This window comes from Myotis myotis, unplaced genomic scaffold, assembly GCF_014108235.1.
Source record: "Myotis myotis isolate mMyoMyo1 unplaced genomic scaffold, mMyoMyo1.p scaffold_m19_p_7, whole genome shotgun sequence".
NCBI lineage: Eukaryota > Metazoa > Chordata > Mammalia > Chiroptera > Vespertilionidae > Myotis > Myotis myotis.
The window spans coordinates 37,054,913-37,066,532 of NW_023416379.1; the positions used below are offsets into that span (position 1 = coordinate 37,054,913).

Here is an 11,620-nt window from a genome sequence, read left to right on the forward strand (position 1 = left end):
ATACTTACCTGGCAGGGGAGATACCGTGATCATGAAGGTGGTTTTCCCATTGCACTTATCCATTGCTGACCGGATGTGCTGACCCCTGCGGTTTCCACAAATGTGAGGGACTGTGTTCGTGCTCGCCCCTGAAAAAATAAAAATAAATGTGCTCCAGGAGAGAGGAAAATTATGATAAAATATATCCCAGTGGAACCCAGGGACAGGAAATTAATGCAGGCATTTCTCTTACAGCATGAGTCTTTGCCATGTAAATTGGCCATAATTCAATTCTATTAACTAAGGAACATAATCTGCATTACTAAGGACACCATTGGTTACAACAAGATCTTGACCAGAAACTAATAATATAATCAGGAATTAGCTCTGCTATGAGGAAAAACTGTTGCCCGAGCAACACGAGTGCTTTGCTTGGGTAGTTTTGACTTTGTTTATCCTAACAATAGGAAATAATAATGGTAAAGGAGATAAGGATATATAAAATGTCCCCAGTTGGTGATAGAAAAAGGAAGGACAAGACTTAAAGGGAAAGCTAGAAGTCACTAAATACTGAATTTGTTCCATGATATTTAGATTTTATTCTTATAGCTTTAAAAAGTATCCTTATTATTAAAATTACTACAGAAAAAATAACCTTTTGGGGGGGGGGTGTGATCTGAAACTTTCCAGTTCCCATTGCCTTTCCTTAATATAATAATTTTTATTAAAAAGTTTAAATTAGTTCTTACCAAAACTTTTTTAAAAAGTGAGATTTCTTCGGCCCGAACCAATATGCTCAATTAATATTTGACAAAGGAGGCAAGAACATACAATGGAGCCAAGATAGTCTCTTCAATAAATGGTGTTGGGAAAATTGGACAGATATATGCAAGAAAATGAAACTAGACCACCAACTTACACCATACACAAAAATAAACTCAAAATGGATAAAGGACTTAAATGTACGACGGAAACCATAAAAATTCTAGAAGAATCCAAAGGCAACAAAATCTCAGACATATGCCGAAGCAATTTCTTCACTGATACAGCTCCTAGGGCACTTGAAACTAAAGAGAAAATGAACAAATGGGACTACATCAAAATAAAAAGCTTCTGCACAGCAAAAGAAACCATCAACAAAACAACGAGAAAACCCACTGTGTGGGAAAACATATTTGCCAATGTCATATCTGATAAGGGCCTAATCTCCAAAATTTATAGGGAACTCATACAACTTAACAAAAGGAAGATAAACAATCCAATCAAAAAATGGGCAAAGGACCTTTCAAAAGAGGACATTCAGAAAGCCAAGAGACATATGAAAACATGCTCAAAGTCACTAATCATCCGAGAGATGCAAATCAGAACAACAATGAGGTACTATCTCACACCTGTCAGACTGGCTATCATCAACAAATCAACAAACGACAGGTGCTGGAGAGGATGTGGAGAAAAAGGAACACTTGTGCACTGCTGGTGGGAATGCAGACTGGTGCAGCCACTATGGAAGACAGTATGGAGTTTCCTTAAAAAACTGAAAATGGAACTCCCATTTGACCCTGTGATCCCACTTCTAGGAATATATCCCAAGAAACCAGAAACACCAATCAGAAAGGATATATGCACCCCTATGTTCATAGCAGCACAATTCACCATAGCTAAGATCTGGAAACAGCCTAAGTGCCCATCAGTAGATGAATGGATTAGAAAACTGTGGTACATCTACACGATGGAATACTATGCTGCTCTAAAAAGGAAGGAACTCTTACCATTTGCAACATCATGGATGGAACTGGAGAGCATTATGCTAAGTGAAATAAGCCAGTCAATGAAGGAAAAATACCACATGATCTCACTCATTCATGGATAATAGAGACCATTATAAACTTTTGAACAATAATAGATACAGAGGCAGAGCTGCCTCAAACAGATTGTCAAACTGCAGTGGGAAGGCCGGGGAGGGATGGGGGGCAGGAGGTAGGGGGGGTAAGAGATCAACTAAAGGACTTGTATGCATGCATATAAGCATAACCAATGGACATAAGACACTGGGGGATAGGGGAGGCTAGGGGACTGTCTAGGGCGGGGGGATAAAATGGACACATATGTAATACCCTTTGTAATACTTTAAGCAATAAATTAAAAAAAAAATAAATATGTGACTAAAAAAAAAAAAAAGTGAGATTTCTGAGGAATAAAGAATTGACTGTCTAGTCAGACCCCATGCTGGAGACCAATTCCAGCATGTCATAATTTCAAGAGTTTCATCAAAAGGTTGATGAGACTTGGGGACTCAACAGGGTTGAGTCACACATGTAGTCACTTGCATCTGGGAATGGCTAAAGGCATTTCCCCAAACCTGAATAGGATACATTAAATAGATGGTGGCTGCCAGTCAGCTACTAGGCATCTTAGTCTACATGTTATTGCCCCCTACTGGCCAAACACCTGAACAGCCGTAGGCTAATTCCCCCATTCTGACAAGTGACTCTGTACCAAACCCTGACCCTTTGAAGTGTATATCTCTGCCTCGCCTCAGGACAAATTGTGTTAATAAAAAGCATGGGGTCCTGGGGACAGAGAGAACCTAAGGCCTTAGACTTAAGATCTTGGATCTTAGCTCCTTTAGCTAAGCTCCTCTGACCCACAATGCCTTCCAAAATTATATCTCGTCTCCGGACTCTTTATTAGTCTCTGGATTCTTATTTAACATCTACACACAGCCTTCTCCAGATTCCTGAACCCTTCTTGATGCTGGGACAAGAACCCCGGCACCTCATGAGAAGTGGAACTGGAACCCACACCATCGGCTCTCAGGCCTTTCCACTGCACCACTGGCCTTATTTTCACAGTCCTACCTCAGGGGTATATCAGCTCTCCAGCCCTATGTCATAATTTAGTTTGCAGTGGTTTTGACTACTTTCCTTCCCACAAGGTATCACGCTGGTCCACTACATTGTTGACCTATACTGCCTGGACCTGGTGATCAAGAGGTGGCCACTACTCCAGGTTTATTGGTAAGACATTTGCAGATCCAAAAGTGGGATAAATCTGACAAGAATTCAGGAGGCTCCCATCTTAGTGAGTTCCTAGGGGCTCAGTAGTGTGGGGCATATCAACATACCCCTTTTAGGTGAAGGATGTGATGCCTCTGGCCCCCTCACAACCACAGCAGAGGCACAATGTCTAGTGGGCCTCTTTGGGTTTGGGAAGCAACGTCTTCCTCATTTGAGTGTGTTACTCTGGCCCATTTACTGAGTGACCTGAAAGTTGCTAGTTTTGAATGGGTTCCAGAACAAGAGAAGGTTGTGCAACAGGTCCAGGCTGCCGTGCAAGCTGCTCTGCCACTTGGGCCATGTGATCCCGCTGATCCACTGGTGCTTGGCGTGGCAGTGGCAGACAGGGATGCTGCTTGGAGCCTTTGGCAGTCCCCTATTGGCAAATCACAGTACAGGCCCTAAGGATTTTGGAGCAAAGCCCTGCCGTCATCTGCAGATAACTACTTTCCTTTTGAAAAACAGCTCTTGGCCTGCTACTGGGAACACAGTAGAGACTGAAGGCTTAACCATGGGCCACCAAGTTACTATGTGATCTGAGATGCTCTGCACAGACTGGGTGTCATCTGACCCACTGAACCATCATGAGCATGCACAGCAGCATTCCATCATCAAATGGGAGTGGAATATAAGTGAGTGGGTCCAAGCAGGTCCTGAAGGCACAAGTAAGTTACATGAAGAATAGTCCAAATGTCTGTGATTTCCATTTCTGCTACACTGCCTTCTTGCCCCAGCCTGCACCTATGGCCTCATGGGGCATTCCCTGTGATTAGTGGAAGAGAAGGCCTGCTTTACAGGCACCAGCTGAAAGTGGACAGGTACACACGATAGCCCCTTCCTGGGACATCCCTGAAGAGAAGTAGTGGAGGGAATCCTGCCAGTGGGAAGAACTTCAAGCAATGCACCTGGTTGTTCACTTTGCTTGGAAGGAGAAATGACCAGATGTTCGATTATCTACCGATTCATGGGCTATGGCTCATGGTTTTGCTGGATGGCTAGTGGACTTGCAAAGAACATGATTGGAAATTGGTGACAAGGAAATCTGGGGAAGAGGTATGTGGATAGAAATCTCAAATGGTCACAGAATGTGAAGATATTTGTGGGCCATGGGAATGCTTACCCAAGAATGACCTCAGCAGAGGAGGATTTTAATAATTGAGTTGATAGGATGACTCATTCTGTGGGTACCAATCAGCCCCTTTACTCAGACACCCCTGTCATCGCCCAAAGTGGCTTTGGTGGCAGGAATAGAGGTTACACAGGGGCTCAGCAACATGGACTTCCACTCCAAGGCCAACCTGACTATGGCCATTGTTGAAAGACCAATCTGCCAGCAGCAGAGACCAACACTGAGCCCCTGATATGGCGCCACTGCCTGGGGAGGTCAGCCAGCCCCCTGGGAGCAGCTTGATTACATTGGATCACTTTTATCATGAAAAGGGCATGTTTTGTTCTCCTTGGAATAGACGCTTATTCTGGGTATGGCTTTGCTGCCCTGCACACAATACTTCTGCCAAAACGACCATCTGTGGACTTACAGAATGCTTTACCCACCATTATAATATTCCACACAGCATTGCTGCTGATCAGGGAGCTCACTTTACAGCAATAAAAGTATGCCATTGGGCCCACGCTCATGGAACTCACTGTTTTTACCATGTTGTCCACCACCCTGAAGCAGCTGGTTTGAGGAAGAGCCTTTGGAAAACTCAGTTACAGTGCCAGCTAGGTGGCAATACTTGGCAGAGCTGTGGCAAGGTTCTCCAGAAGGCTGTCTTGTCTATGCTCTGAGTCAGATTCCAATATATGGTGCTGTCTCTCTGAAAGTCAGAATTCAGGGGTCCAGGAAGCATGGGGTAAAAATGGGAGTGTCACCACTCACTGTTGCACCTAGTGAACTACTAGCAAAATTTTGCATCCTGTTCCTACAACCTATGCTTTACTGGCCTAGAGGTCTCAATTCCAGAAAGAGGCAGACATGAGACACAACAACGATTCCTTTGACCTGGAAGTAAAGACTACCACCAGCCACTTTGGGCTCCTCATGCCTCTGAATTAATAGGCAGTGTGCTAGGGGGGTGGCTGGGGTGATTGATCGTGACTACCAAGGGGACATGGACTACTGCTCCAAATGGAAGTAAGGAAGAGTGTGTCTGAGCCCTTAGGGAAGCGGTTCTCAACTTGTGGGTCACGACCCCTTTGGGGGTCGAATGACCCTTTCACAGGGGTCGCCTAAGACCATCGGGAAACACATATATAATGACAAATTGTTTTTGTGATTAATCACTATGTTTTATTTATTTATTTATTTTATTTATTTATTTTTTTTAATCACTATGTTTTAATTATGTTCAATTTGTAACAATGAAATTGGGGGTCACCACAACATGAGGAACTGTATTAAAGGGTCACGGCATTGGGAAGGTTGAGAACCACTGCCTTAGGGTGTCTCTTAGCAGTACCATGTCCTGTGATTAAGGCCAGTGGGAAACTAGAACAACCCAATCCAGACAGCACTCTTGAGAAATAGAGGTTTGGGTCATCCCACCAGGTAAGAACCAGAACCAGCTGAAATGCTTGCTGAAGGCAAAGGGAATGTAGAATAGGTGGTGGAAAAAGGTAGTTATTAATATCAGCTTTGACCATGTATGTGACCAGTTATAGAAAAGAGTAAGAACTATATACCTCCTTACTTTGTTATAAATATATTTTATGTATGTAAATGTATATACACATATATGTATATACACATATACTGTGTTTATGCTACTATTTGCAGCACAGTAATTAATGTTATGATTATAATTTTAGGTCATTGAGAAAAAATGAATTTCATTTAGTCCTTTTTTTTTTTTTTTTAACAGGCTGGGAAAAGTGGAAAACACTTGAAAAAATGTTTCACAGAATAGGTACAATAAAGGTTTTTAATACTTCAAGAGTGGCCTCAGTTTTATTGGAACGTCCCGCATTAGGAATACAAGGTAGTAGGTTCTATGAGTTGCTCAACGCTACTTCTCCTTACAGTGTGCCTTTCTGCACTGTAGAAAATGAAAAACTACATTTCTTAGGCTCTCTCACAGCTAGCGTTCCGTATGTGACTCAGGCTCCTTTGGACGGATGCGTTTGCATGGAACTTGGATCTGGAACTGAGCAAAGTGTGGAAAGAGGCAGGGCCAGAAGCACCCACTCCTGCTGGAGTGGTTGGTGGCAGACACCTTGTGGCTCTACATTTGCTGCATCCGAGAGCAGTGGCAGCGGCTTTTCCAGCAGTAGCTCAGTCAGCACCTCTTTCTTTACTTTTCCATGACTTAGGAAGCCACATAATACTTGGAAATAAGTACCTTTCAGCTTATATTAACCCTAAATGTAGCATTTGCTATCTGCAACTGAATGCTACATATCAACCAGGCCCGGTGCCTGAGAAGCCATCACATCATCTCCACCACTCAGTTCTCGGTACCTGGTACCATGTAGCCCCATAATCAGGTTAGGTTAGCCTGCAGGTAGACTGGGAAACACCCAAGTTGAGTAGCTTCAGGGGAGGCCCTCTGTTTCCATCAAATTTCACCTGAAATTCCATTCTTAGGATTTCATTCTTTAATTTAAGGCCTACCCCTCCCCCGCCTTTTTTTTTTTTTTTTTTTGCCTCCTCCAAACCATTCCTATGTACTTCACACCTCTGTTGGGGCATGTCTTATTGTATATAGCTTTTTTTAAAAAAGAAAAACAGTAATGAAATTTCCCTTCTGCTCTTCTCACTGGGGAGAGGTTGTGGGATGAAAAATGGGGAGAGAAGGTGTATTCAGCGTCCAAAAAGGAAAAGCATATGAAGTACAACTATTTAGAAAGGTGTAGCTCCTTAAAGCAGATCCCAGTGACTTACAGCTTCATGGGAATGTGTTGCAGGCCTCAGCTGAAAGTTGATTTTGATAAGGTAGAGTTGGGGATGGGCAGGGTGGTGGAGTAAAAGGTGGACGTGTGTGGGAATGCCACGTCTTGGGTCTCTGCTGGAGTTGGAAGTGTTGGCTGCTGAGGGTTTGATGTGCAGAGCATGGAGGTATCAAGATACAGTTTTGCTGAGGGTGGGCCATGCCTTACCCATTAGGGCATAAGCGAAAGAATAGAATATGATGATATGAGCAGATTGTAAACAGGAGGCAATGCACTTGCTAGTTCTTATATTTGGAAGGAGACAAAGGAAAATGTGTTTTGAGGCTAGGAAGGGCGGGGTAGGGGGAATATCTCCTCTCCTAGACAACGCAGGGCTGCTGGAATTTCTCTCCTGACTAATCCAGGAAGGGTCTGGAGGGGTGGTGATTTTTCCTTTTTGTCTGTCATGCATGAAATACTTTGGGGCTTCAAGCAAAATGATTTCCAAGAGCTATTCAGAGATGAGGGGACTGACTGCTGGGTCAGCCGAATCCTGGGTTTTTAATGGGAGAAAGCTGTGAGATGGGATCATTCTGACTATTTTAAAGTTCCAACGTGCGAGTTTATCCACAAAGCATTTCTCTAGCCTTTCCTAGGAGAATGAGAAACATTTTCACAGCTATCTAATTTTAATCTTTCCAACATCCTTGTAAGTAGGTAAGAAAAAATATTCTTACACTTTCTTTTCTTTTTTTTTAACAGATCATAAAATTTCATGACAAGTAGCTTCCCAAAAAACCACGTGAGGCCAAAGTGTGAAGCCAGTCAGAGCGGGCTGCCTTCTGAGAGCAGAGCTGCTATTCCTGTTGCTGGAGCACTTGCTTTAGTCTGAGCTCTCTGCTTTCTCTCTTGATCTCTCAGCTCCCGCTGGCCCAGTGTAGTGATGTGGGGCTTAGCATCGGCCCAGAACAATTCAAAGAGCGTTAATGACGAAGGCTTTCCTATGGCTCTGAGAGTAGACTGTGCATAGAATATGCTTTTCTTTTGCTGGGCACTTAGAGAGGTTTCAGAGTTGCAGAAAATTTCTCTGATACACGAAGCTGTTAAACCTTAGGAGCTGTCTTTTGTTCAGAAACTCAAAAAAGCCTTTTCTGGATCATGAACTGCTAATGAAAGGCAGGTTTTGTTTTTTTCTAAAGACATTGCTAATCATTATCTTCTTACCCTCTATTGTCTGAGGAGAAAAATAATTCTATTGATCTGCCCTGCTAAGTTTTACCTCTTTCAGTAACACAGACTTAATTTCTAACAGTGGCAGATGAATAATAGATGAACAGCCAATTTATCCTGAGATGTTAAAGCCTGAAAAATAATGGGACTTCTCCCCTTTGTTTAACATAGGGTTTGAGATAGGCTACACAGAAAGAGCTGTATTTTATTAAAGCATGGTGGCCAAGAAGATAAAGACCTCTGTGTTAAAGAGGGTCTCCCTGTTTAAAGAGATATGATTGTGAGATTGTGGATTTAGTTTTGATTTTTATTTCTTAGCCATGAAACCTTAAGGTAGCTTCTTTTTATGAGTAACTTAGTTGTTGTTGTTTTTAAAAGCTTAGGGCTAAAAGACCCTTTGGGAAATTGATCCCCTTTTGCTTTTAAACCAGAATTAGGCAAAATGAAGAATTTGCCCAATGCTCACCAGTTTCCTCTTACGCTGAAATTAAGTGCTGGAACATGATTGTGTGGCTTGCAAACGATTTTCATTATGGTCTACCAGACTTAGGAGGGCTCTAATCTAATGTACTATACAAAATGAAGATTAACCATACACAAAAATAAACTCAAAATGGATAAAGGACTTAAATGTACGACAGGAAACCATAAAAATTCTAGAAGAATCCAAAGGCAACAAAATCTCAGACATATGCCGAAGCAATTTCTTCACTGATACAGCTCCTAGGGCACTTGAAACTAAAGAGAAAATGAACAAATGGGACTACATCAAAATAAAAAGCTTCTGCACAGCAAAAGAAACCATCAACAAAACAACGAGAAAACCCACTGTGTGGGAAAACATATTTGCCAATGTCATATCCGATAAGGGCCTAATCTCCAAAATTTATAGGGAACTCATACAACTTAACAAAAGGAAGATAAACAATCCAATCAAAAAATGGGCAAAGGACCTAAATAGACACCTTTCAAAAGAGGACATTCAGAAAGCCAAGAGACATATGAAAACATGCTCAAAGTCACTAATCATCCGAGAGATGCAAATCAAAACAACAATGAGGTACCATCTCACACCTGTCAGACTGGCTATCATCAACAAATCAACAAACGACAAGTGCTGGAGAGGATGTGGAGAAAAAGGAACACTTGTGCACTGCTGGTGGGAATGCAGACTGGTGCAGCCACTATGGAAGACAGTATGGAGTTTCCTTAAAAAACTGAAAATGGAACTCCCATTTGACCCTGTGATCCCACTTCTAGGAATATATCCCAAGAAACCAGAAACACCAATCAGAAAGGATATATGCACCCCTATGTTCATAGCAGCACAATTCACCATAGCTAAGATCTGGAAACAGCCTAAGTGCCCATCAGTAGATGAATGGATTAGAAAACTGTGGTACATCTACACGATGGGATACTATGCTGCTCTAAAAAGGAAGGAACTCTTACCATTTGCAACATCATGGATGGAACTGGAGAGCATTATGCTAAGTGAAATAAGCCAGTCAATGAAGGAAAAATACCACATGATCTCACTCATTCATGGATAATAGAGACCATTATAAACTTTTGAACAATAATAGATACAAATGAAGATTCCCTTAAAATTTCATCAGTGCAGCATTTAAGGGTTTCAAGGCACTTTAGACCAAGCATGTCAAACTCGTGGCCTGCGGGCTGCATGTGGCCCACAATGAATATTTTTGCGGCCCAGCCAATATAACAGTATGTAAGAAACATTTTAATAAAAATTTCACAACTTAATTTTTACAATATCCTCTTATACATAATTATGAATAATGAACCACAAAGTTCGCTAGTGACTGATTACTATAATCAGGTCGCATTCATTTCCCTTACACGCCTTACGGGCAGGCGCACCATTTCTCTCCACTAATACTAGCAGCGAATATTTTAGCAGCCGATTAGTTTTGGACTGACTTGTTTGGTGTGCACAACAGGAGATATTTTGCTTTCAGAGAACAAGAAAAATAGGTTTATTTGTGTTATGCTTATTAATTTGTGCAGTTATTCATTGTCTGGTAAGTTAATGTTCGAGAGAAAATATTAATTTGTATTAAAATGTTCTATTATTTTATGTTAACGATTCCTCATTTATTTCAGCCCTTTGTATTCAGCATGCCTCTATCGAAATAAACCTACGTTTCTATGAAAATTGAAGCTTTTGTTTAGTTGCGGCCACATACACGTAAACCTTGTTTATTTGGCCCGTGTGAGCCTTTGAGTTGGACACGCTGCTTTAGATGCACTGTGAGGCTGTTCTCGGGGCCTTCTGTGAGGCTGCAGCAAAAGTGAGAGGATTTAGTCTGAAACAACTATGCTCCACCCTTACCTAATTTTGTGTGAAGAAAATACATAGACAGGCAAGACCACTTTATTTTGTTAGATCTCTGTATTCAAACCTTATAACACTTGATATATTTCTGGGAGAATGTTCTACAATAAAGAAAGAGGTCCATGTCAGTCTTGAGTGGTGAGGAGGAGAGAAAGGTCTGGAAAAGACCCTCTTTTTGCCTCCAAAATTTTACATCAGCAGATGGAGGATCAACTGTGGGATCAAGCTTTTTCCATGTCAATATAGCTGATGTTTTGTGTTTTACTATTTGGTACTGTTTTTACTTTGAAATATGTAAAGTGGGGGTTTGGGAGTGCCATGATCTGCATTCTTCAGGTCTTAAAGGCCTTAAAGGGGCTCAACCTTAAAGTCACACCTGTGTCTTCTGCTCAAAACCCACCAAAGGCTCCCCATTACCCATTAAATAAAATCTAAACTCCTCAGCTTGCTCTTTTGGCACTTGCTAGGACTAGGACCTTCTCATCTCCAGGACAGGGCGGCATTGTCCCTTTCAGGCAGGAGGACTAGCATGAGCAAAGGTCCGGAGGCAGGAAAATACCGTTGTATTTGGGGTGTAGCCCATGGACAGGCCCGGCTGGAATGCAGGACGCCTGAAGGTGGGGTTTATCTATATATATACTGTCTCTCAGGGCTTTTGAAATTCTTAGTTGCACACTTTTACTGAGCTCCTCTCCCTGCCAGAGACTGCTTACCACAGGAGGGCAAAAATAAATAATTTACCGCCCCTGTGCCCACCAGTACCTGCCTGCGGGACTTAGGCCGGTACCCAGCCACCGCGGAGGCCGTGAGTGCCGGGATACCTGAGCAGCAGAAGTTATGTCAATAATGAGAATTTGTTTCCTGCTTTTTATTTACAATTTCCCCACACTAAAGGCTAAATTAAAAACCCACAAAGACATTAAAGTCAGAACTGCAGCTATTAAAAACCTATTCCTGTGATCTCATACCTTTCGGTTAGAGCACCTAATGGCAGCTACACACCCGCACATTAGCCAGACACCAGCACCCGTCCCCAGTCTGCTATGTCGTCTGGCCTAGAGCCGCTTTTCTCCTGCCGCCCTTTGTGACAGGGAACTGTTTCTCCTGCTTCTCTCCTAGCAACGGC

The 11,620-nt window shown here is 42.3% G+C and overlaps 1 pseudogene; it reads left to right on the top strand.

The window, feature by feature from the left end:
• LOC118660890 lies at positions 1-131 on the top strand (annotated as a pseudogene).
• The last annotated feature ends 11,489 nt before the right edge of the window (positions 132-11,620 follow it).